General features: G+C 45.5%; 1 long non-coding RNA gene across 1 annotated transcript in view; it reads left to right on the plus strand.

Moving 5' to 3' along the window:
• Window positions 1–16,716: 16,716 nt before the first annotated feature.
• LOC146775954 (uncharacterized) overlaps window positions 16,717–27,228 on the plus strand; it is a 137,220-nt gene continuing 126,708 nt past the window's right edge. Inside the window, exons 1-2 of the long non-coding RNA XR_014972109.1 lie at window positions 16,717–16,992; window positions 21,715–21,868. This is a non-coding gene — a long non-coding RNA (uncharacterized LOC146775954). The remainder of the gene's footprint in view (window positions 16,993–21,714; window positions 21,869–27,228) is intronic.

Consider the following 27,228-nt stretch of genomic DNA (forward strand, 5'->3'; position numbering starts at 1 on the left):
CTAGTGAAAGGTGCACTTCGGCTGCTTTGTAGTGCTAAGAAGTGTACGTTTCTTCAGTTTACACCAGGCTCCCCGCGGAGCGTCTGCCTGTTGCTCTAGTGTTGTTTTTGTGCTCAGACTGCTGCCCGCCCCTTCTCACCTCTCTGAGAGCCAGTGCCCCCTTTGACCCTCTACATGCTGCCCACCCTGCCCGCCTCTTCTCTCGGTTCACATCTTGGAGCTTTCACACTTAACGTCACCTCCAGCTCGCATTTTCAGAGAGGGCCTCAGGGCTCCCTATTACAGCCCCAGGATGAGAAGGAGGAAGAAGAGAGAGAGGACACAGAGAAAGACGTGGTGGGGGGCAGGGAGACAGATACGGTGGAAAGTGAGACTGAAGAAAGAGGGGGGAGAGAGAGAGAAGTAAGAGAGAGAGATCCAGTGGGGAAAGAGACCGAGAAGTAGGGAGAGATGAAGAAGGAAGAGAGAGCAAGTGGGAGGGAGGGAATGGGGGACAGAGAGGAAGAAAGAGAGGGGGAATAGCACCAAGGCAATAGGACTCCAAAGGGAACAAAGACACTGGGATCGAGGGGACTGGGCAGGGAGTACGGATGTAGAGGAGACGGGAGAGATGGGCAGAGTGCCAGGTGCTGGGGAGTGCAGCAAAAAGCAATGGAGAAAGTGCCAGGAATAGAAAGAGAGAGAGAGAGAGAGATAGATGTGGGTTAGTGGCCAGCTCCGGAACTATGGACCCTGCGGGCTGCGCCCAGTGTTGACAAGTGGAAAACAAGCATTTTTATGGAAACACAAAAACGCCCATCGCTTGACGCACTGAATCATAAGAGGCAAACTAAAGATCAGTGGGACGGATTTGATAGTTTTCCATCAAATACGGCAACCCTCCCAACTGCCCCCATTTGGAGACCACCGGCCCAAAAGCTGATATGTTCGTTCTTACACTGACGGTCCCATTTTATGGAGGCGAGTGTAGAAAAGAGGTGTTCCCTCATTCGCCTACTTGAGGAGAGGGAGGGTAGAGGTAAGTAAAGCGAAAACGAATAGTACATGAAATCTACATATACAAATAATTGGTCGTAGAGACATCATGACGCCGCCATGAAATATGCATTACACATCTTCTGTGCTGTTTTCCTTCTCCCCTCAAATCAAATAACCCTTTTGTCTTCCCTGTGGCGTAAATCATTGCGTTTATAGCTGCCGTGTGACCCTTGGCTCTAAAATGTCCTCTCAGTAACTGGGACATCCAGACAGCACCCATTTTAGAGACTAAACAGACCGCTTATGTGACGGCGTTGGGAGTTTGTAGGCTTGAGGAGTCTTAGGTACGCAAAGCCCAAACAAGTGGGAGAGGAGGGGGAAGTGCTGGGAACAGGCGCCCTCGGAATGCCTGTGCGCCGCGCTACAAATCTCCACTGTGGGTTAGTGCACCTGCTGGAGCGATAAGTGTATAACCTAAAGGCAGAGGTCTTCAAACTGTGGGGCACGCCCCCCTGGGGGGGGCGTGGATGGGTTACCAGGGGGGCGCTAATGCCTCTGAAAGTACATGTAAATGAAGATGGCCTGGAAGTGCAGCGATCTTTATTTGCTGCATTTCCAGGCCGTCTTCATTTACACCCAGGCCTTGAAGTGAAAGTGACAACTGTTAGCAGAGTGTGGTGGGGCGGGGGTCAGTCAGTGTGCTGGCAGGATCAAAGAAGTTTCTAAAAAAAAAAAGGGCAAGTGTTTTGTGTTATCACAGTCTTTTAAGTGTGCATAAAATAATACAATAACAGAAGAATTGAAAAATAAATACACGTTAAACTAACTGGTGATAAATGCACTCTTTTAGGTTATGAAACCTCAGTTTGCAACTACCATCACTGTAGATGTGTGTGTATGTGTTTTAGCATTTTGAGCATAGTTATGGATTTCCTGCATTTGCCACATAATCCATCATCTGCTGCATGATTTGCAGATTTAAAAAAAAAATGGTTTCGAGCTCAAACGGCAGCAGCAACACATTACCTTGCAGCGGAAAGCCCTTTCTAAAGGTTGACTGGTCACCGTTCTGTTGCTTATTGCTATATGTGGGTGTTAAAGTGATACTAATGAGGGGAAATATATGCCAGGACACCGTTAACAAGTCGAAAAATGGCAAAATAATGCAATAATGCTATCACAAAATAGGCAAGATTATGCAGCATTATTCGCCTCTGCTTGTTGCATAATTTGGCCTTCTCCTGCCACATAATTCCAGTGTCCCTGTTTATAGTGCTATGAGGTCCCAGCCTGTAGCAGAAAGCATTCTGAATATGTAAGTCAATGTTTTAAAATAGTATTTAAAGTGTCTAAACTAGGCTGCTGCTGCAGCAAAATGATGCAGTAATTGAGGTAAAAACAAGTTCTTACATAATATACTTTTTAGTAATAAGTAATAAAACTGTATCTAATGCAGACATTTTTGTAAGTGCCTCCACTATTCCAAATCTCAGCTAACACCCCTACATTACATCTCAAAAAGAATAAATCTTTGCCGCCATGAAGCTTTAAGCAGAGCAGCTGGAATAATTCAGTAGGAGAGGACCACATTATGCTGCAGGGTTGACTAAATAATGCAACAAAAAAAGGTTATTTATGCGGCATATTTTGTGGTTAGCATTACTTCAAAATTTTGTTATTTTAACTCATGGTAACGCTGTCAAGGGAAATATTTCATCTCACCCAAATACAGCCATAAGCAACTACAAGATTGCCAGTCAATCTTTGCAAAGGGCCTTCCACTGCTCCGGACCACTTTGCCTCATTTTAAGTAACTTTTGTTCCGTTTAAGCTAAAATCATTTTTTTTTTTTGGAATCTGCAGATTATAGATTATGTAGCAAATGCGGTAAACTCATAATTATGTGCAAAAATGATACTGCTGCAGAAACTCATAATTCCAGTGGCCCTGGCTTTAAGTGACTCAATCAATTAATGACTGGTTTCTTTTTCAACTTTCTGCACCACACCCTTTGCTTTCAGGAAGAGGCACCTCAAAGTCAATATTAACCATTCTGGAGCAGTTTTTTGTGTGAAAGCTGAGCCCATGGGGTGGCAGGTAGAAGGCCAGCAGGGTTGCATTCAGATGCAGAACCCTAATCCTATCGACTACTGGAGCCTCACAGTAATAGTCTAGCAGACAGAGGAAAGGATTGAGATTAATTGATATTGTCAAAGAGAAGGCCCAGAATATGGAGCACTGTATGGGGACTCATTTTTATGTTTACAAATGGCCAGAGATAGCTTCTTCAGAGAGATACCCTAAAGAAGGGGACAATATAAGTGGTCTCTTTTTTAATTTCTTTTTAAAAAAGCCATTCATTAGTGAAGCTGGTACTGCTGCCAGGTGTGTAAGTGGCCACTGCTGGTTATCATTAGGGAAGCATATGAAGCAGGACTGGGGCTCAGGGGTTTGAGGGGCCCACTGCATTATAATTATGACAGTTTACCTTTAAAAAAGGGGCATGGCAGAATATTTTTCTTTCTAGCATTAGGGTCGAGGTGATGATCTGCCAAGGTGGGGAAGAGGTAAAAGATGCAAAGAAGATAGCCTGCTACTAAGGACTGCAGTTATGAGAATTGCAGCAGGTGTAGTTGCATTGGGGTCCAAGAGTGGGAGGGGCTCACAACACCCCAATTATGGGGGTAAGTATGTTTGGGATAATACATGTTTTTGTTTGATGCTTTTGCTGTTTTAGAAGTCTCATATTTAGTGAGGTTTATAAGCTATAGAAAAAGTACTTCTGAAATCAGCTCATAAACCCCACTCCCTATACGCACCCATTTCCCTCCTACTCCCTCAATCCTTGCCATAATGTTTTGGAGGGGGGCCCGACTTCGAAATATTTTGCTTCGGGGGGGCTCTGAGCAAAAAAGTTTGAAGACCTCTGCCTAAAGGTTATATGTTTTTTTTTGTTGGTAGTTTTATATTGCGAACTCGACCCGGAGGTATGAGAGCGCTGCACCAGGTGTATTACAGAGGGACACATTGATTTCTAGGCACGGGAGATTAAGTGATTTGCACAAAAACACAGGACACTTGAGCCTCTCGGACTCGAACCTGGTTCCCCAGCTTCAAAGTCGTCCGCCCTAGCCGTTAAGCCACACTCTGTTAATATACTGGTGACGTAGGTTAGTGAGTTAAAGAGCATATTGGAAACATCAGAATATAACCTGCAGGTTAAATGTTAAAATACATGAGGTATCGCTTAGTGAGTTAATACATATACTGCTGACATAGTTGGGTGACCTACAGACTAAACGTTCACATATTTGTGGCGCAGTAGCATGGTGAGTTAGTGCACTCTCTGTAACTTTCAGTACTTAAGTTGAACTCCTAAAGGGCTCTAGTCCGCTTTTTATTTTTCCACGGTGGAGGCTGACTTGTGTAAAAGCTCTTATGTACCAGGCCCCGAAGTCGTCAGGCTGCAGTGTTGGACGCCACTTAAAACAAGGGGGGTGTAGGAGAGTGGAATCTGACTAATGGTTGCCCCCAACTTTTTGCCTGGTATTTAAGTGGTTTTTGACTAGTCTGGCTGGGATCCTGCTATCCAGGACCCCAGCCTATCTGCTTTCTCCCTAAAACTGTTGTGAGTACTCTAGGTACAAACATAATTGGATGCTGGGCATGTCCTACCAGTCCCTTGTAGATGGTACCCTAGGTACCCAGGGCATGGGTCCCCCAGTAGGCCTACCAGGGCTGCAGCACTTATTGTGCCACCCTGGGACAGCCACCCAAACTGACACCACCAGGCCACTACTGTAGCCTGGGTAAGGTGGTGCTAGCACCCCTTACAGGGATGTAGGTACCCTATGTCCCATACCATACAACACATATACTCTCATAGGTCACCCCTATGGCAGGCCCTGGTAATCCTACAGGGCTGGGTGCTGAGGTATGTGTGAGGGGGGACCCCTACGTGAGTAGGACCTCTCTGCAACCTTCGTAAAATCGTTACTGGGTTGTTTGTAGTGTAGCCATACCATATACTCTTAACCGCATTATAAGTTATTGCGTCATCGCTGTAACTTAGGAATGGCTACACAGAACCATATCGTGTTTGGTGTCAAACATGAAGGAATCATACCCCCAGTCCAGCCATGGGCATGGGGGCACGATTCCCCCTTGCTAGGAGGGTGATATGGGAAAAGCGGTAGAATTTAGACACCAATTTAAAAGTGCACATGTACCACAAAATGGCTACTGTCCGCCACCTACACGACTCTGGCTGGCTGTTGCTGGGGAAAACCCCAGCCTCGCCATCTGGACAATAGGGCTCCTGTGGCAGGGAGGTGCCAGCACCTCCCCAGACAGGATATGTGGATTGGAACAGGGTGGGTGCACCAAATGTCCTTTCAGAGTTGCACGTAGGCAGCTGCAGAGCCCCAATTCTGCATACACCGCCTGGAACCGGTTCAGGGGCATCCTGCCCCTCGCCCAGGCGGGAAACACACAAAGGGGAGTGGGTGTAGCCACCCTTTCCCGCCTCTACTCTGATTGGTAGGCTCTATTTTGGACCATCCCCTAATCTTGGGGATATATGGGAATAACTTTGCCCTAGAGCCTTAGATTCGTACAGGACTTCACAGAACTGACCTTCGACGAGCTGCTGCCCAGCTGACTGAAGAAATCTCCCTTGGGATAAAGGAGTTATCCCCCTGCTTGGCAGGCACCTAAAAGACTACAAGATACCCGGTTGGAACTTCGTTGCTCTCACGACCTTCGACGCCTTCCAGCAACCTCGAGGTGGGTCTCCAGTGTATCCCAGCGTCCTGTGAGCGTGACCAGCAAGTCTGAGCACCCTGGACCACGTGGGTGTCGAGATCCCCGCATACCCCGAGACACCGGCCACCTCTTGTCCAGCACACGACCCCGACCAGTGGGGAAGTTGTTCTTTGGCCCATTCTTGAGCCAACCATCAAGCAGCATTTGTGCCGACTCTCAGCTCCCTGGCCCGCTCCGGTGGCCCGTGGGAGCCCTTTTGCGCACTCCATTTTGCTGCCTTCCGCGGTCCCTTGTCCCTCGACTTGTGGGCCCTGACGGAGGACAATCTTCTTTTCTAAGAGTTCCCCTGGTTGCTCCAGGCCTGCTCTACGCTCCCTGCAAAGGAGAGCACTCTCAGACCTCGTGGGTCTGCACCAGCAGCTGCTTTGTTCATCTTGCGTGGGTTGCGGTTGCCAATGCTTAGTGGATCCAATCGGAACACTAACACCGCAGCGACCCTCAGCCGACGTGGGACAGTTGCCCTCCAGAAGCTGGCCTTCCTTGAAGCCTCCCGGAGCCCGTGACTGCAGAGCCCAGCTGTACCTTCCACACCTGAAGCACCCGACATCCACGAGCTCCTTCCTGTGAGCTCCCTGGTCACTGTGCTGTGACCCAGACTCTGTCCCCTCTGCTTTCAGGTCCATCTTTGTCTTTTCTTCAACTTTAATCTTCACGACTTCAACGACACTTCCAGCTAGTAGCAGTTTGGACTCCTTTTCCATAGAAAATCAGCCCGCGACCCGACACCAGAATCGACCTATGCACCCGGCTTCCCTGGGGCAGGTAACAGTGGTACTTCGGTACTTTCGTGGTGGTGGGCTCTCCAAAGCCTTAAGTCTCAAGTCTTAACTTTGTACTGTTGTTAGAAGTGTCCTTAAACCTTAATTATTCAACCGCGACATTCTCCATAGGCTAACATTGCGATCCCGATAGCAACTTCTCGCACTGCACACGCCTCCCGTGGGTCCCCTTCCTCTTAACTGTGGGTGGATTCCGAAGGGGCCAGCGATCCTGAATGCCCTAGGCATTGCCTGTAGAATTGTCGTGGTTCTTATACCACTATTTTAGTATATGGTTTGGTCCCCCCCTGGGGCCCATTGATTTCTGTGCTATTTATTGTGTTTAGAAATGCTTGTTTGAAGTGTAACTTTGCCACTAGCCACATAAAGTGACTGTGGGATTCTGTCTAGAATAAATACATATATTTTATATATATACCTGTGTGGGCTACTCTTTCATTTGGTTATTCAAGAGGTTATTATGGTAAAACAATAAGCTTAACACTCCTTCAAGACTTAGCCTGAAGGCTGCTCTCCACAGCTACCACTAGGATAGCTTTCTTTAAAGGTTGTCTTAAACCTATCATCAATAGGAGTCGAATTGGACTGGTGCAAGGTGTCCCTATAACTAGGAACAGCATATGCCAGGCCAACTTCTCACAGGGGGCAAGAGGGACGCGTGACAGTGAGCCGTCCTGACACCTCCGCGGGGTTTAATGGCCTTCCCGCGCAGGGAAACACCTCATCAATATGGACGTCCTGAGGAGTCAAGCTGAACACGAGAAACAAGCAAGGCTTTTAAGCGCGTTGTCCGGGCCATTTGGTCAGCTGAGCGAGGGGCTTTGGAGGGGGGGACACGTGCATTTTGACCGCTCCCTAAAAAGGACTAATGTGTCTCAAACTGGAGGATGTTATGCCTCGCCCGCGTCAAGGGGAGCGTTGCTAATATGAAGGTTGCCTTCGCACGCTGGGGACCGCGGACAGGGCGCACGGCGGCGGCACGCAGGCTGTTATTTGCAAGGCTTTTATTTAGGGCCGGCTGTTATTTGCGAGGCTTTTATTTAGGGCCGCGGTAGACCTGCAAACAGGCACTCTGTCATTAAAAGTGACAGTGAAAGTATAAACAAGCTACCGAAAGAGCGCGTGCATATGTTTTGACCTTAACAACAAAAGCAGAGCGTGTGCATATGTTTTGTCCTTAACAACGGAAGTAGAGCGTGTGCATATGTTTTGTCCTGCGTGCTCACAGACACGGAAGGAGAGAGGGAGCAACCGAGCAGAGCCGTACGTGTGCACATCTCCTGTCACCCGTACGCGCACATCTGCTGTGTCTTCAGCTAAGCTGTTAGACGTACGCGTGCACATGTCCTGTCTTTAACACGCGTGCACATGTCCTGTCCCCCTTCGCCCACCAAACCGACAATAGATCTCGCCAAGGCGAGCAGTGCATGCGCTGCATCGCTAGGTGAGACCTAAAAAGGGGTCAGTATGCAGCCATGTTGTCTTCCACATTTGGAGTTAACTAGGGAGGAGCTCTGTCCACTTAGCCAGTAAAGTGCCTCTGCGGACGTTCCCTAGTGGAGATGCCTTAACATAGTGACTCTCTTACCACATATTTTCCATCATATTCCACAATTTAGAGTGGTTAATGGTGTCAAAAGCAAAGGAGAGGTCTCAGAACACCAAATGTATGGCACCTCTCCTGGCTTTCACATATTTCCCTAATATGAAAGACGAATTGAGACATTGCTCAACTATTCCGATGCCTTGACAAAGTCCAAATTGGACATCTGCCAAAATATTATCTTCAGCCCAAACCTCCAGCCTAGAAAGGAGGACTCGGTCCAGAATTTTATTGATAGCACCCAATAACAAAATGGGCCGGTAGCAGCAAGGTTGGTTTCTGCCCCCCTTTTTAGGTCTCGCCTGACCCAGCGCATGCGCTAGTCTGGCGAGACTTTTAGTGAGGGCTCAAAAAATGCTACCATGGCCAGCCTAGAGCTACAGTGCATGTGCGCGGGCGCGCGCTTAGGAGCAGAGGCACCATATGGCAAACCTCATCATGCTCATTAGCCACTTCGATGCGTATGACGGAGCGGTTCCGTCATGCGCGTCGGTCGTGCTGTGCGCATGACGGAACCGCTCCGTCATGGCCCCACCCGCGCACGGAACCTTCAGCACAGCGCGGTAATCCGCGCCGCGCTGAAGGGGTTAAGCGCCCGCGATCACTTTCACTTTTGCCCACGATCACTTTCGCGACACCCCTTTGATGTTCTCGTTCAAAGAACATCATACATCAAAGAACATGTTGTTGTACTGCTTTGCTGCGCCCGTTTGACTTACAATGTGCTTTCTCTTTCCACAAACTCGATGTTTGTGTTCCTTTATTTTGATATGCTTTTATGGGTCTATGGCCAGTCCTACTGATATTCACTGCAAACTGGTCACTGCACTAAGGGACATCTTGTACCCAGTAAAAAGGGTTACACAGTCAAGGGTTGAATCAGTAGGGTGGTACAATAAAGTTTGTCGTATGGCCAAAAAGGCCCTGTTGTTGGTAGTAAAAACCAAGGACAGAGAAGCTATCAGAATGAATCGCTCCTTGTACAAAAAGGCAATTAGTGACGCCAAGAAAAAAGGGGAGGTTGAACTCTGGGAGCAGTTGGGCAATGCGCTTAGTTGTAAGGACGCTAAGTTATTCTGGTCTATTGTTGCAACTGGAGTGAGTGGGTATTCATCTGTACCTGTCTCAAATATTGCAGCCTCATCTTGGGAAAGTCACTTTTGCGACCTATATGGTATACGTGATTCTGATAATCTGTCTGTTGACACCCCCGACCTCCCTCTAGTCCCAGTGGTCCATGCTTCTCCGGAGCTCTTCACTTTGATTGAGGTGGAAAAAGCAATTGGGAAAATGCTCCCGAACAAAGCACCGGGCTTGGATAAACTGCCTGGGGATCTATTTAGGGCCCAGCCAAAGATTTGGGCACCCTACTTGGTTGTCCTATTTAATAGTATTTTGCAGGGGGGTGATGTACCCTTTACTTGGCTTGGGGCCGAAATAGTACCTATTTTTAAAAAGGGCTGTCCATTAACTCCCTCTAATTATAGACACATTAGTCTCATAGACACTTCACAAAAATTAATGGGGAGGGTCCTTTTGGACAGGGTCCTGGGCTGGATCGAGGAGAACGGGATTTTGACCACCTTTCAGGGAGGCTTTAGGACTGGTGTTTCCACCTTAGATCAGATTTTTCGCCTGCAGGTCCTGTATTGGAAAACAGCCCTGGTTGAGGGTGGCAGCCTCTACCTGGTGTTTGTGGACCTGCAGGCAGCTTTTGATCTGGTTCCCCGAATTAAACTTTGGCAAGTCCTGGCAGATATGGGTCTCCCATCTTACTTATTGGCTGTTCTATCTAGGCTTCATGCCAATAACTATGCCCAAGTAAGATGTGGGAAATATGGTGAGCTCACCGATCGCTTTCCCGTTCAAAAAGGCGTTCGCCAAGGGTGTGTCTTGGCCCCCACATTGTTCAGTCTCTACATAAATGGCCTTATTGACCACCTGAATTGTATACCAAACAATGATGCCCCCAAACTAGTATCAGGACGCGTGCCCGCACTGATGTTCGCGGACGATACTTTGTTATTGTCTAGAACGTCTTCGGGTATACAAAATACTCTGAACGGTTTTGCAAAGTTTTGTGAGTCTAGAGGACTCAAAATAAATCTGGGGAAAACTAAATACATGATCTTTAATCCCCCCAAAAGGGTGCGCCCAAACCCAGTTTTATTTGATATTCCCCTTGAGAGAGTCAAAACTTTTGTTTATCTAGGCGTGACCTTAACGGAGAATTTTAGTTGGGATTCTCAGATCACTAAGTCAACACTTAAGCTTGTCCAATTGACTGGGGGTCTGAATAAAGTTTTTAAAAGATCAAGTTTTAAACCAGTGTCCCCCGCCCTTGAAATTTATTGTAGACAGGCAAGAGTGGCTGCAATTTATGGAGCCGAACTCTGGGGACATAAGCAGTCTGTATCTCTTACAAGGGCTGAGCTATCTTTTTTAAGATCTCTTCTTGGGCTTCCCTCCAGCACACCGTCGATCCCTCTTAGGCTCGATCTCGGGTTAGTCCCAATAGAGGAGACTATTAGTGCAAGGCCTATCTTGTATTGGAAAAGGCTGTGGTCAGTGCCTGAACTGTCTTCGTATAAATTAGAATTTGTAGAGATCTGGCCTGCACTTAAATTTAAAAAAATCCCTTGGCTCCTGCATATTAATGCAGTATGTTTTCAACTAGGACTCTCGGAAATGTGGGCAAACCCGGAGGCAAGTTGTTTTGGGATTCCAAGGAAGGATATTCTCTCTTTGGTGTCCTCGAAAAATTCTTCTCTACATTCGAGCTCTTTAGCGATAGGTAGATTGACCCTAGAATTCCTCTTGGTTAAACAGGATTCTAAACTAGAGGAATTCATGGATCAAATAGAACCCCCACTTGCCCGTAAACTGTACATTCAATTAAGGTATGGCACCCTACCGATCAGGTCCTTTTTATCCAAGTGGCAGGCTCGAAATTTGGAAAGTTGTCCTGCCTGTAATTACAAAATTGAGTCTGTCGAACATGTGTTGTTTTTTTGTCCTGCCTATCATTTAATCAGGAAAAGTTGGCTGATTCCCATTTGTAGGAATCTGGGTTTTCGCCATTTTAAACAGGCTAGCAGGACTTTAATCTATGATACTGATCCACACATTGTTTTCGCTGTATCTCGCTATCTTTACGGCATGTGGCGCTGGAGACAAACGTTTTTAACTTAATCACCCTCATCTTGATGACCTAAAAGTTTAATCTTGTTTTTTAAAGATTTTAACTTTAAAATGTTATTTATTGTTTTATTGTACTATTTGTATTAATGTAATTGATGATATGTCTATTTGTACTTTCTATGGTCTTTTGACCGAAATAAAGTTATCAAGTGAAGCTTTTAGTATTACTGTCACACACACAACCACACACACAACCACAACCACACGCACAACCACACACACAACCACACAAACACACACACACACACAACCACAACCACACACACAACCACAACCACACGCACAACCACACACACACACACAACCACACACATACACACACACACAACCACACACATACACACAACCACACACACAACCACACCCACACCCACAACCACACACACACAACAACCACACAACCACACACACAACCACACACACAACCACACACACAAGCTGCCGATATGTGTTGAGCTGGTAAGGCTCTTTTTCCTTGTACCCAAATTCTCGACTGAATGTCGTTTGAGAGAATATAGCCCAGGCCGTTTTTGGTAAAACGGGTTTGTGTTTATTATGATGATCCATGAAGAAGCCTGTTTGATTGCAAACTATTTGGTTCATCTGATATCTTGTTGTTTACCTCTCAGCCTCTGTGAATATGAATAAATATGTAGATATAGGAGCCTTCTTATGAGACTAAGTATCAGCCGCTGCTTGGTCTTTTCAAGTATTTTTTCACCACTGTTGATATTCTATAACCAGAACGAATTTTAAAACAGATCGAACAATACTCTGAGCATTTTTGCTCTTTGTATCCCCCACAGAGCAGGGCCTTAATATCCTGAGCTGTTGCCAGGCGAGGTGAGGTGCTTTCCCCAAAATACACGGGAAAGGCTTAATTTGCTACTACAGCATCTAGATGAAAATGTTTTTTTCACTAGAACTTGTAATACAATTTAAGGCTTCTTGGACACACGATAGGAGATTACCTCTCTGTGTTTACTTATGTTTTTCAGATACCCACAGTATTCGTGACACAGTTGGGGATTCGAATACCTACAAATTCAGGTTTCATGGTTGAGTTTGTTCCAACTATGTTTCAGACAGTTACTGATTGCATTGTATATAATTTTTGTACTTTATTTGGGCACTTTTTTTCGCAGTAGTATTATACACAGTGTTTGGTCCTGAAGAAAGCAGTGGACGAAAATAGTCCTGTAGGCAGAAACATGTCGACCTATTAGACACAGACAGTTATTACGTTAAAACTGTCACTGCACTATTTTTAACCTGACCCTCTAGGGACATTAAATAAAAAAAATTCCCACAGGGGTCATTTTACATTTTCACCTCCACATTATTCACACACTGCGTCCCTCACTCCCCCGATAATAGTAATATTTCTTCACATCTAGTGAATCTGATTACTCCTAAAAAAAATCTGTGAGCTCCCCCTCATAGGTGAGGGGTTGTAGCCCTTGGCGTCACTAGTGTGGCGCTAGGAGGAGACCCAGATGATGAAGCATGTCACCTCGGTGAGTGATGGGAATCCGTCCTACCAATAGGTATGCCCAGACTAGTTTGCTGGTCGTCCCATATATTGTGTTGTGTTGTTCAAAAAGCCTTATTATATTGTAGACCCATGGATATTGCTATTGATTAGACTATTGAATTTTGGGGAATACATCCATGCATGGTCTCTAAAAGTTCCCTAAGACCCTCCCTCTTTCCCGGTTTGTATTTTTTAACATAAAATATCTACGTAAATAACCAAGTAACTAATACCCTTTCTTATTTTACAGCCTAGGAGAAAGTGCAGAAGGCAATCCTGGCAGAAAAATAATCTCAGGCAAAAATAAAAAACAATAAGTCAGATAAGTACATACCCAGATGCCTTGGTTATGTAATAATCCTACCGTAAAGACTGGAGGCTAGGATTCTTTAAGAATACTCTCTGTTACCTCCTTTTTTCAGGAACAGAGAATGTGAGGTGAGGAAAAAGGTGTAGGGAGCAGTGGCCGTGTCCTAGGCAGCCGACGAGGGAGCAGAGAAGCTGCAGAGTGCCCCGGAAGAGGAGCCTTGACCCGGAAGCGCAGGACCCAGAAGACGAGGTACGAAGACGCAGGAAACTGATCCTGCTCCCCAACGCTGGATTGCAAGGTAAGTGTGGAAGTAAAGAAGCAACAGCGGGGATCCATGACAGAATGCAAAGCGCGTTCCTGTCATAGGACTTCCCCTTTTATGGCTCTAGCACCGCCCTGACTGGCCGATGATTTTCGGTGGGCAGGGCTCACGTACGAGGCCACGGGCGGGTACAGCGGTGGGGTAGCTCGATAGTGCCTGGCATTAAGATTATCTTTCCCTCTTTTGGTCATACTCGCTTCCCTATTACACATAGTCGCAAATAAATAGTAATCGTCTACCTTTGACTACAATTCTGTGTTCCGATATTAGAGTTCCAAGAGGGGGGGACCAGCCCAGTTTTCTCTGCGATCTGATGGGTGAAGACAGGCCTGCTCTTGGCCCGGTCTTCACCAAGGCCGCCACCAGGCACATCCTGCAAGCGGCCTGAACTATTATGTGTTCTTTCAAGCACCCTTGCTCCTCCTGCCTCATAGTGAGAAATTGAGTCCTCCCCAATCATGGTTTGCCAGCAAACAGAGTCTTTGGTCTCCATCACTGCAGCGCTCTTTGAAGCACTCTTGCCCATCCTTCCTCCCAGGAACAGGGTGGAAGCGTGGGAAATTGAGACCTCCCTAATCGTGGTGTGCCAGCAAACAGAGTCATCAGTCTCATTCTAGATCATTACGGACACTGACAGAGACTTTTAACTTGCAAATCATTGAGTTAAGGTGTGAGTCTAATGAGTTCAATGGAGGCAACAAAGAATACCCAGAAGTCATTTGGCTATCACACAAAAGTCTGTGACAGGAAATGGTGTCTGGATGACCTGGGGGGCTGTAATCACGAAGTTCCAGGGACTAAATCTTGTGATGGCCATATTTAGGTGCGGGATTGCAGCCGGGCCCTGATGTATCACCCCTCCTAATTCCAGACAACTCGAAATGAGGGTCTTTAGTATTTTATCCCAGCAAGTGTGTCTGCTTACACCGTGCCCTTTCATCCCTTCCCCTGACTGTGTGTCTCAAACCACCTCCGCCCGAAGCACCCCAGCAAATGCAGATCATCTACGTTTTAAGTACTCCAGGCTCAGACCAATCGGCCACGGGTTAAAGGTAGTTCAGTGCGAGGAATAATTCTAACATTGTGATGATGGTTTGAGAGAAGGTTTGCTGCAAAACATCGAAGAAAAGGGAGCAGGTCCAACATTCCCAAATGTTTCTCATAATTCACCGACCAGCCACTAGAAGGAAGGACGCTTGATGTGAGGTGTGCCTGAACTGAAAATAATAATAACAATAATAACGCTAATATATGATCACAATTTATATTGCCTAGATCATAAAGTGAAAAAGTCTGTTGCTACGTAAGTCATGCAGATAATAATCATTATCTAAATGAAAGAGAATGATGTTATCAGCCACAGGAGGATGAAAATCTGAGTTGTCTCTGTTAGGATTAGACTCTCAGCAACTGGTGCTCAATGCACCGAGCTTTCATACAGGCGATTACACTGTTCTGTTCTCTGCTCCCAATGCCAGTCATGGTAGTGGCGCGAGCCTTGATTTCATGCATAAGGCACCGTGGGCTTCGGAAATGTTAATTTCCGTTAAACGTGCACACGAGAATTAGGCCTGGGCTAAAATTCCGTCCCACTCGCGGAAATTGCGATAATTTGACATTTTCGCGTTCCGCAGAGAGCGCGAAAATGTCAAAATTTCCACAATCCGCATTTTACCGGAAATTTTTTGCTTGCTCGTGCTGTAAAATAATACATTCTCGCGTGCGTGCGATCGCCTTACCTGAATCCCCGCGTTCGCCGACAAGTTTTCCCGATCCGGCCGCGTTCTCCACGAGATGTTGGATTGTTGGTAGCCATTTGCGCTGTCTCGCGACAGTTCGCGCCCGCAGTAACGTCATTCGTCGCGCGATCACGTCTTTCTTCTCGCGATCATGCACCGCGAGACAAGTGAAAACAAGATGGCCGCGCCCGCGAGCAACCGCATGGGTAAGTTGGCGAGCCGCAACCACGCAGAAAATACCGCGAACGGGCGGGAAAAAAACTTCTGCATCTTCGCGATATTTCCGCGTTTGCGGAGATTTTTAACATTTTCGCGATAATTTGCTAAAGTGAATTTCGCAAATTCCGCCCACCTCTAACGAGAATAACGTCATAATGTAAATCTTAGCTGTGCGTTTTACCGTGGGCTCTAGGGCTGGCTTTTGGTGCATTTGCCTTATTATACATAAACCTTGCACTGGAAGAAATGTTTTTTGTACAAGTTTCTGCCGCTTAATAGGAAATGGAGCAAGGTTTGATCTTATCCACGTTACATAACATTTTAGAATAGTCGGAAATTGAAGTAAAAAGAATTTGCTCTTCCTTTTCAGATTTATTTAATAATGTGGATTATAAGGAAGATACGAGTTTCCATTTTTTTTTGTTTCATAATATTGTCATTCTTTTTTCCATAACGCAGACATTTCTATGTGACGTGGACGGCACGGCAGAAGAATCTGTTCGCGTAATACCCTGTTGCAGAAGCAGCAAGATTGTGCAAAACAGCATTTGCTACGATTTTGCCCAACGTAAAAAAAATGCGATTAATCCGGGCCTTGTTGGTTTCGTGCCACGAAACACGTGTCTGTCACCCGGCTTCGAAAGCTCTTGAATCTGAAGATTAGCTACTTTCTTGTGTCGCTTGTACTGTAAGCTCCAACGTAGGTGGGTGAAACCGGTGTTTAAGACACTTCCGGGACATACGCTACGCAGAGACTGTGCTGCACGTGCGGTGATGTTTCTCGGTGCACAAACATGATTTTCTGATGACTTCCCGCCACGTGGATTCTTCACATAACTGTGTAGGTAGAACCCCCACTCGAAATATGTGGCATGAATTAGCCCGGCTCCCTCAGTGGGAGCGAAGCAGATACACGTCCCCGGGTGTTTGCGACGCTAGGCCACCTCTTGGAAGAAGTGACACCACAGGGCTGCCTGTGCAGTTTATAGCGCTCCTGCATGTTTCTTGGCGCCCATGGGCCTGGTAGGCACTAAAGTTTAGGGGAGGTGACAAGGACCAAACCCCCCAATCCGCCCCCTCGGCCACCAGAGGTGCAACCGATCCCTTTCAGGGGCGTAGCTAGGGGGGGGCGGTGGGGGCGGTCCGCCCCAGGCGGCACTATTTTGGAGGCGGCTGCGCTGCCTCACGTGTATGACGTGCAAGCGTGAAAGCTGCAGCATGCACGTTTCCAGGCTGGCCTGAGATTTCATGCCAAAGAGCTTTAATCGTTTTGGATGGTAAAAAGAAGTGGGGATAGTCGAATAGATCCCTGTGAGATACCCTGATTTCTGCTCTTAACTTTGTAACTGCCTGTGTAGAGGTGAACCGCCCTGAATAACCTCCCGCCCGACGTTCTGCGGCCCTCGGGAGAGTCGTACTTCTGATTGGCCACAAGCGCCTTTACCAAATTGCCGCGCTCGCAAGCTTTAAATTGCAGCAAAAAGTAAGTAGAGCAGGGAATTCTCTGCTTTTGTTTTCTATGTCATAATTTAAATAGGCAGCCGCCGGCCGGTAACTGTTAGGATATAAAAAAATAAATCTTGTTTATTGTCAGGGCCGGCTCCTTTCAATGCACTCATGCATGCCTCCACAGCCTGGCTCTCCGTCAGTGGATGGCGGGTGACTAACTCCAGACAGGATCAGGTATGTTTTTTACAAGTCCTGCCGGGACCCCAGAAAGACATTGCTGCGACCCTGGTAGGGCCTTGGCAAAATAAAGTACTCCACTTGTTTCCTGTTATGTTACGGTGAGCGCTGTTTTTAAAAGACACCCACCGCGCACACTGCAGTTCTGCTGCTGAGAGCATTTGCCCTTTCTGCCCCGGTCAGAGCACCGTGGTGTATGGACTGCCCCACAGACTCGAGCACAGCACTGTCTGTGAGCAGCTGAGCACAGCACTGTCAGCCGCGAGTTTGCCACTGCAGTTTAGAAACTACAGCTCCAGGCAGGATTTTTCCATTGGTAAGTGGCCTGTTACACTAGCAAGCACTAGAATCCGTGCAGTGATGTTTGTGTTTAGGAAGAGAGCACAATAAGGTTCAGATTGCAATAAGAAGATGAGTTGAGTTGCTGAACTAAGTACGATAAGGTGTTCCGTAGCCAAACACGATCTGGCAATTTTACACTGTCAAATGCAATTTATCTGTGGCTTTGCAAGAAGCAGTAATGATGACAAGTGTAAACTCATGTAAGATGTGAGTAGTTTGTGGGTATATAATCGTTTTACAGTAGGATCAGGTGTTTTGCAGCAGTTTCAAGTTCTTTTCATAACTTGCCTTTGCTCACATTAGTGTAATTTCTTAACGTTTATCTGTTTTATGTACTTAATTTGTTGTTTTTGCTCGAAACATTTAGTAGTTGAATGTCATTCACAGGTGTCCTGAAACCTTGAAAATTTCACACATGAGCACTCTTAAAACGTGGCAGCTATGCAGTCTGTTTCATGTCAGAAAGTGCACATCCATGTCTGGTGCTTTGCAATAGTTTTAAGATCTTTGTAGAGTTTTTCATTGCTGAAATGGCTGTAATTTCTGATATATATGTTTCACTCATCTTCATTGCTTGATTTTTGCTGGCGAGAAAGTGTCACTCATAGCTGTTGAATATCACTCATAAATAATTACATTGAAAATAGGAAAATGTCACACATTAGGAATCTGAAACCTTGGCAGCTATGAAGTCCGTGCTGGAGGTGGGACTGGAGTGCCGACTGCTGCTCCCTGTAACAGTCCGGTGAGAGACCAGCCGGGGCTGTCTGACCTGCAGGCAGACGGCAGTCCTGAGCCAAGCCCTGCCCGCGACCTCGTGTTTAACTTTGGGTCAGCAGCAGGGCATCGCTGACTTTTGAACCCTTAAGTAGTATACAAACACACCCTGAGCTCTGCACCACCACCAACCTGTTTATTGGAGGCTGTTTTGCAGCAACCCATAGCAAGCCCCTGGTACGGGATCAATGTGCGAGGCTCCCAGGGAGGTCGGGGTGAGAAAGAGTGATACATCCCGAGACTCAGGGCCGGGACGGAGCCAGGCCTTAGCGAGTCCGAACATCTGCAGTCAGGCCACGGGTGCGCTCGAGTCCAGCGCAATTTCATCTCTTCTAGCCACCCTAGACCACGCTCCATTGCAGCCATCCTAAACAGTCACCTGTAAACACCATCATAGCGTCTCCTATTCTCAACCACCCCCACCCTGGCACCCCCACACCCCTAACTAATTTCTAAATTGTTATGTTCTTGAATTCGAGCCGCGCCACTCTCCTTCAGTAATAGGTTTCCTGACCTCTGTTACAGATGACCTGATCTCTCACATGTTTTTCTTCTTCTCTCAAACCATCACCAGCCACCTTTGCCTGCCTCCACTCACCCACTCACGATGACCCCCCTTACCTTCACTGGGCCATTCACGCTCTTCCCCCCCTTGTGCATGGGTGACCTGTGACATTTGTGGCACCCAAACACATCCTTTTTCCCCTTCCTATTGCGCACTGCGTCATTCATAAAGCACGCGGTGGAAACTTCAAGCCCGCCACCACCCAATGTCTAAATTATTGCTAGAGCTCCTAATGCTTCCGCCCAACACTCATCTTGGTAGCCTTTAGGCAAACAACCTTTAACAAACGAGCCCCCCTCCGAGGGTAGAAGAGAGTAGTTCTCGCAGTTTTGACTGTTTAGTCACTGACCTCTGTTACTTCAGCAATACTGGAAGTTATACAGTTCTTTTACCAGGAGTGCAGGCCTTTGGAAGGCATGTGGATGAGAGAGCATGAAACTGTCTGCGCTGTGGGCAAAAATAGGTACATTGTATTTTTGTTACTCTTGAAAGTAATGGGGTATAATTTTGGGGAAAAATTGGCAAAGCAGGTTTTGTTTTTGAGTAAAATTATTCCTTCCTAAAATGGAAGGCCTTGAAGCTGTGGACTTTCTTGCAGCTCCAGCACATGGGTGGGGACTAACCTAGTTAGTCAGTATGCAAGTGACATCATGGTGTGTGCCATCACAGTCAGTGATGTCACAATGCATGACATCACACATGGCATCACAGTAACTGACAGCACAAGAAGTTACATCAGATATTATGATCTCACACATTTGTTTTTATTAGGTATATCATGAGTGCATTTAAGCACATTATGAGATTTAACAAATTAGATTTTGCTTTGAGGTTGTGCTAAAATAAAAGTGGCGCAATCCCGATGCAAAATCTGCGTCTCAACTAATTTTACTAATTTTTTAAAACCCTCCACAAAGAAATTGGCAGCAAGGAGAAGCATGTTAGTAGATCTTTTATGATTAATTGGTTACAAAGTCTGCGTTTTCTAATAGTTTTATAGGGTTAAGACATCTGCTGCAGAGGTGCCCAGTAAATATCAGGGAATAATAATTGGTCAGATAACCCTGGAGGTTAACATATTTCTTGGAGAGATTTCTGTTTGTGTAGTCCCAGATCTGACTCAAGGTAGTATAGAAGGTTAATGTGCCTGCAAAGCACATCATGTAATATGCAGATGGCAGAATTGTTTTTTTTTTTTTTTTGATGTAGCTAGGTAAGTGAGTTACTGCTTTGAACACAGATCCCCTTGTTACTTGCAGTTCTTAAATACTAAGGGGCTCATTTGGATAGCGGGCGGATCGCTACCGCCCGTATGGCAGTGGCGATCCGCCCGCTAAAAACCACCGCCCACTTCCAAATTCCCCCGCCACCTTACCATGGCGGGGGGACCCCGGCAGATGGAAAGTCCGTCCGCCGGTTTTCCGCCCGGTCGCAAAGTCGACAGGGCGGAAAAGCAGCTAACATGGTGGCACTGTCAGGGAGACACCGCCATCCATATTAGCATGAATGTGGGGATGTGCCTTTCCGTGGGGGCAACGCCGCCATGGAAAGGTAGGCAGTTTTTGCCCTTGGGGGCCTGTAGCAGAGAGAGCATAGCCTGTTGCAATGTCAGGAATGCAGGATGCGCCCACCAGTGTGGCGGGTGCATCCTAGTGTCTGAAACGGGACCCCCGCACCAATAGCGGGCGGTCCCATTCTCTAACAGGATGGCGGGCGGACAAAGTCCACCCGCCATCCTAATGACCCTCTAAGCCTTTTAATATAGCACAGTGAGCTATGTAGGATATGTGACTGCTACACCTTTTAACCCTCACTGACTCATGCAACACATCTTGTACACTGATTTACACACTTGCGTGATGTATTGTCAATCTGTATGTTATGTAAATCTCTCTGACACCCTGCATTGGGATGCAAGGTTAGTGTTGGGCACGCTGCACCTCCGCTCCGACCTTTGCTTTCACCTGCAGTGGAGTAGAGAGTGGCGTCATAACTTAAACACTGCAAATCCACCCCGCTGCTCGCTGTCCTTTTTCCCCCGCACCCCCCCTGCTACCTGCCATGGGCGGCAATCTAGGGGATAGCCCCGGGCGCCAGAAGCTCTAGCTACGCCACTGATCCCTTTGAATCCTTATACAGAAGCATAAACATGAAAAAGTGCAGAGTTTGAAATCTAATGGAAAAAACTGCAAAATAGTAATAGTTTGTAAGTGGGAATTTTGGCACTGAGAAACCACTCCTGGGTAAAGCTGATGCCATCTGGGCCTGTATTACAGAAGTGCCCCAGGGGGCACAACGGGCGTTTGCTCCTGCCTTGTGCATCCCCGGGGCACTTTGGTTTTACAGAAGGGCAGACAGCACTCTCACAAGAGGGAGTTCCTTCATTTGCATGAGGTGGAGCAGCGTCTTTTTAGCTCCACCCTTACACATCACAGAAGAGCAAGAGCTTTGTGCACTTACCTCCGTATATTCTGTGTGCCTAAATTTATTAATGACAAGTGAAGTATTTCGATGTATTACTGAATTGCATTCACTATTGCAACTAGAGATTCATAAACGCGTGCACATTAATGTTTAGCCTAACCATGAGGAAGAAATGTAGTTTTCATAAATATTTACGCTTATGTTTATGTTATGTTGCATGTGTTTGTAAGTGCTTTACTCAATGTAAGCACACATTTATTTACATATATATTACTGCATTTATTTTGAAGTTATACGTGTACATATAACCATGTAATCAAAGTGCACATTAGTAGTGTTTAACCATGCTAATTTAACTAGGCCTGAATTTAAAGTGCATTTTTGTGTGCTTCCATGTTCTCTCCTCTGCAGGCACGGCTCCAAGGCTTCATTAGTTACAGAAACGAGTACAATGTTTCACTGATAGCGAGGACTGAGAAGAAAATCGTGGCATAGATGTGCAGAGCTAATGAATGTGAGAAAAGGTGTACATTCATCATATATCAGCAAAGGTGCTCTATCCAAGGTCGTGTGAATATCTAGGTTTTGTGAGAAGGGAAAGTTGGACAATGTTGCCAATTGGCAGATGAAGTGAAATTCTATTGGTTCTTGGAAGGGTGGTATGAGGATCATACTATGAAAATGTATCTATATGTTTTAAGTAATGTATGCATTGTTAGAGTCAGGGCACAAGTCCCAAAAAAAGAAGTGGGGAAACTCTCCAAGTTAGGTGGTGTCACAGGAAGTGACATCACGGCAGGAAGTGCCATCATGGCAGGAAGTGACATCATAACAGGAAGGGACATCACAACAGGAAGTGACATCACAGCCAGAAGTGACATCACATGTGTAGCAGATCTATGATTGCAAGATTTAACAATTGAAGCTGCACAGTACTTAAGCCTGTGACTTAAGGTCCCTGTATGGAGGAATTAACAGCCCAAATGTGTATGAAGTTTGGTGCACAACAACATTAGTCAGGCCATTAAGTGCTGCAAGCGAGGCATACTAAAACATGGCACCATGAACAAAAGCAGAGTTTGTGCGTTGTAAAAAAACAAAGAAAACCACATGCTAGAAACTATAATAGTGATTATCAAAACTATAAAATTTATTACGCTACCTAGAACACCACATTTAAATATACTGACAAGTTTAATATACTATGACCATGATAAAAAAAAAAGCAAGGTGCACTCTGTACAGTTTCAACCTGATACTCTGTACATCTGTTATTGCAGACATTATGGGACATGTTATATTGACACCGAATGTTTGACCATGGAAAATTTGGAAGACCGCTTATATCATTGAAAACCGTCAATTAAAAAACACCCATGCGTCTGCATATCTTTTGTTGTGCTGGGCTGTAGGATCTACCTTTCTAGACTGAGTATCATCCGCATGGTGATGAGCAATCAACCACCTGTTGACATATGGCATTGGATTCCAAAGAGGCAGAGGAGGGCTCATGAGGTTTATAAACATTAATGAGGAAAGGCGTTCATAACCAAGGCAGTTTCGTATGGGTGACATTATCAAGTTCATTGTGCTGAAACGGATGTATGACATTACAACGCGGGTTTTTACAACGCGTGCAGCTACATCGCATGCGTTACAACGCATGCGATGTTACAACGCTATGCCATTACAACGCAAGTCTTTACATCGACTTGCGCTAGATGGCATGCTAAAATTAAAAAAGTGTAATTTACTATTCCAACTCCAGTCCACTTAACAGTAGGGAAGGTGTTGGGATAGTAAACTACACTATTTGTAATGTTAGCACGCCATCTAGCGCAAGTCGATGTAAAGACTTGCGTTGTAATGGCATAGCGTTGTAACATCGCATGCGTTGTTACGCATGCGATGTAACTGCACTGCGTGGTATAAACCGCGTTGTAATGGCTGTTCCCCGCTGAAACCCCTTTCGCAGTCACTTGAAGTCACAGGAAGTGTGTTTATAGCCCTCAAAACAGGTTGCAGTTGCTCTGGAATCTCATTACCATCATTATCAACATAGTCTCTGAAGCCTTCAGATACGCCTTTATAATTAAGAGAGAATCTCCTGCACAGGTTTTGTAGTTTCTCCTCACCTTCATACCATGAGCTCTCAATGTCGTTTGGCCACTTCTGTGGGTTGATAACACCTATCTCTGATGTAAGCACTAAAAATTCATCTGTCCGAGATGATGTGCCCGATCTATTGCTTGCAGACTGTGCATACAACCTGGAGCACAACTTATCTGCCAGCTTTTGATAAAACTGGGGAAGGTTTATTTTTACCTGTCCACATGAGTCCTCCCAGCTGATTGGCACTCCTCTAAATAAGCCACTCTCAATAGCTTGTTCAGCCTCCTTCCTGTGTGTGCCTGGGAACTCCTTAAGCTTTTCAATTGCCCTTACTGAACGATTGATTAGCTGGTAAGCTCATGGCAGAGTTACTTCATCCCTTTGAAGTGCTTCTGACAGTGTTCCAATTTCATGAACCACATCTGCAACACCAGCTAGATTCAGCAAAAAATCGGAAGATGTCAGGATTTTATTCAGCCCGCTGAAAGTAGACTGGTGTTTGGCATCACAAGAAGTACTTAAGCTGGACTGAACAAAATGCTGGTGAAGGGCTGGGTATGACTCCCACACTGCTCATATAGCCCTTGTGCTAGAAGCAATCCACCGGAGACTGGTGGTACACGGCATACAGTTCTTCGAAAAATGATGCAAGGTGCTTAAGGCCTGGCACTGTATCAACTGTGTCCGCTACACTGAGCTCAAGCTGGTGGCAAAGAGAGTGCCATTTTACAAGGCGAGGGTATTTATAACATAGCCTTTCGAAAACACCAGAGTTTCTCCCAAGCATTACACTGGCACCATCACTGCACACCCATATCCAATTGTCTGCAAGGAACTTGTTGCAAAACCCATGTTTTTCAAGACATTTCAACAGTGAGGACTCAATGCACTCTGCATCTCCCATAGGCAACTCAAGCAAGTCAAGGAAAAAAGGTGATGGGCTCTTTTCCATTGATTGCAGCACGGACATAAATAATTAAAACAGTCATGGAAGAATGGGTTGTTGACTCATCAATATAAACTGAGATTTTTGGAGCCTGTTCAACGAATCTGATGCAAAGCTTTCTCCACATTTCCTTAGCAATGCAATCGGTTATCTATGCTGCAGTGAATTTGCTGTGTAGAATCGAGCCCATATCTGACTCATTAGCAACCTGCAAAGCTACTAGACCTGGAAAGTCTGAATAGGGGCGATTATTTTTTGCACAAAAGTAAAGCGTGCGAAACACCTTAACTGTTGAAGCATGAGAATGCCTCTGCTGCTCCAGGATCGTTGACCGCACTACTTCCTTCTTGGATGAAGCTCGGATATCACATGCGTTTGAATGTGATTCAGAAATGTTATGCTTATGGATTGTTTTTCCGCAGTGAGGTTAACTGGCTAGCTTTTGTTGGGCCAGATGCAGCAATGCTCACAGTGACCCACTCTCTGGACATACCCACACCCTGTGATGCTCCAAGAAGCCTAACCTCACTGCATATGTTGCAGCCAAGGCGGCCATTTTCACTGCTTAGCCATGGATACTTTTCTTTAAATTGATTCACTGATTGTGGTCCCAACACTCTGGCAAGCTGGTATACCTTTCAAAACTGTCGCCCGCATCCCAGATCTTTGTTGTAGAGTCTTCCAGTGGAGAAGGTTGAATAGATCCTTGGCTTGACATCATACTCTCTGAATCTTGTGCAGGTACATCTTTCAAGCACGCACTGGGCTGTACTAGGCTACTTTCAGAATCGAACCATGATCTCTTGTTCGCATTTGAAAAGAAATCCATGATGCTGGATTTGCATTTGCTTATTTCTGTAGAAAGCAGAAAGCATTGGGTCAGCTATATTTTTTGCATTTGTCACTCTCATATTCACTGATGGTTGGTGAGGAGAAAAAATTGCAAAATTGCTTGGCAAAAAATATTTTTTGCATTACTATTTGCACTTAGAAAAATGTTTGTGGCCCAATGAGCCACCGATCCCGGTTTGTGGTGGTATTACTATAAAACAAAAGAGAAAGTCACAAAATGCCCTTTTGAAAAAGAAAAATTCCCTCAATTACCAATTGATGATCTTCAATTTTACCAGTGTGATATTGCTCATTTAATTTCCCGTGTAATGTATGAACATTAAATTACAAAGATTTGTGGTCATAAATGAACCAAACTCTTTCTGGCAAGGAGTACCAGCGCTTTTTACCTCTCTTGGCTACCACTGTTGCAGCCTCTGTGCTAGGGGGAGAAGAGAAGTTTCCGGTCTGGCAGTAGCTGGCTGTGCGACCTCCTGGTGATCTGTGTTGTGTCCTGGCTGAGCATGGGACCCAACGCGGCCCTGCTGTGTTCCAGGATGGACCATGGTAGGTGTGAGCAGGACAAATGCAAGGCAGGGAGCTCTCTAGAATAGGATGGCTCCCAAGATACTGTCTGTAAGCTGTAGCGCAAATAAAATACTCCACATTAGGCAACTGTAAGCATTTTCATAGTTGAAGGAATGGTGGCATCCTGCTGCCATGGTCATTCATTCCTTAGAAACGATTCTGAGGCATTCCATAGATTTCCATCAATCTTGAGCACCCCAATTTTGATATTTGAAGAGGTTAAAGCGCTTTTGGATGTTGGCAGCACAACAGGTTGCCTTTAATGACTGAATTGAGACCTTTCAAAAGTGATCATTTTTAACCCTAAACTTAGAAACATCCATGCTTCCTTGCCCTAATGACAATTCCACTAGGGAACTAAGAGGAAAGCCAATTGGAAAGGTGATGCATGATGTGCGGAGGAGAATTGGTCAAGAGCAAAGCAAAAGATACGGTTCCTCAAGCTATGTTATGCACTTGTAAAGTGCAGCTGCACAAAATGGGTTGAAATGATTTCCATGCAAGATAGGTATGGTGTATTTCAGTTAGGATGGTCTTCCATGTCGCAAAGTGATGAGATAATAGTGCATAGCTCAAATTAATACAAATAGATGCCAAGTTTTCAGGATGCTTATGTGTAAGACTCACCGTTTTCCGTTTTTATGGATTTTTTACAGATAAATACAGACAAAAAACAATGCGTTTTCTGTCTGCATTTATTTTTAAAAGTGGATAAATACAGAAAATTGTCCTACTTTTAAGTGACTCTCTGTGCTGTCTTTCATGAATTATAGGCCAGCAGCTGGACAGCATGAAAATTAAAAAACAGGATGACATTACTTTAAATAATGACATATGTCAACATACTTTTATGGTATAATGCTAGTATTTACAGTGGATCTATTATTATGTAATATTTGCCAGCTTAAATAGCTAAAACACGACAGACAGCAAAGTATGAGTGCGAGTCTATCAGTTAAATAAATATGGAAATGTACAGTTTGACAACTTCATTACGCAAAGCACAATATAAATATGGATAAATACAGATAAAATGGCCAAAAGATAAATATGGGTAAATACAGACGGGAATGTTAAAAAACATAAATACCATAAAACCGGGAGCCCTACTTATGTGTGACATTTCCATGGTTTCAGTGTGTATGTGTGACACTTAGAGTGACCCTTTCCACTCAGTGAAAACCAAACTACAAAGTGCAAAGCAATAGATAGCAGTCATTGTACCCTATTATGCAATGAAAAGCTCTACAATATTTTGAAACTGCTGCAAAACACCTGAAATAAAAAGTTGCGTTTCACACCATGTTCACACATTCAAATGCAATCTATAGTTGTGAGAAATTGGAGAGCAATTACTGATTAGCCTACACATGCTTCTAGCAAGGAAAATGTAACTTTCTAAAGGCCAGCCAATTAAAAGCGATGGTAAAGTACCTATGTTTCATGGG

Source organism: Triturus cristatus, chromosome 12 (genome assembly GCF_964204655.1).
Source record: "Triturus cristatus chromosome 12, aTriCri1.1, whole genome shotgun sequence".
Classification (NCBI taxonomy): domain Eukaryota; kingdom Metazoa; phylum Chordata; class Amphibia; order Caudata; family Salamandridae; genus Triturus; species Triturus cristatus.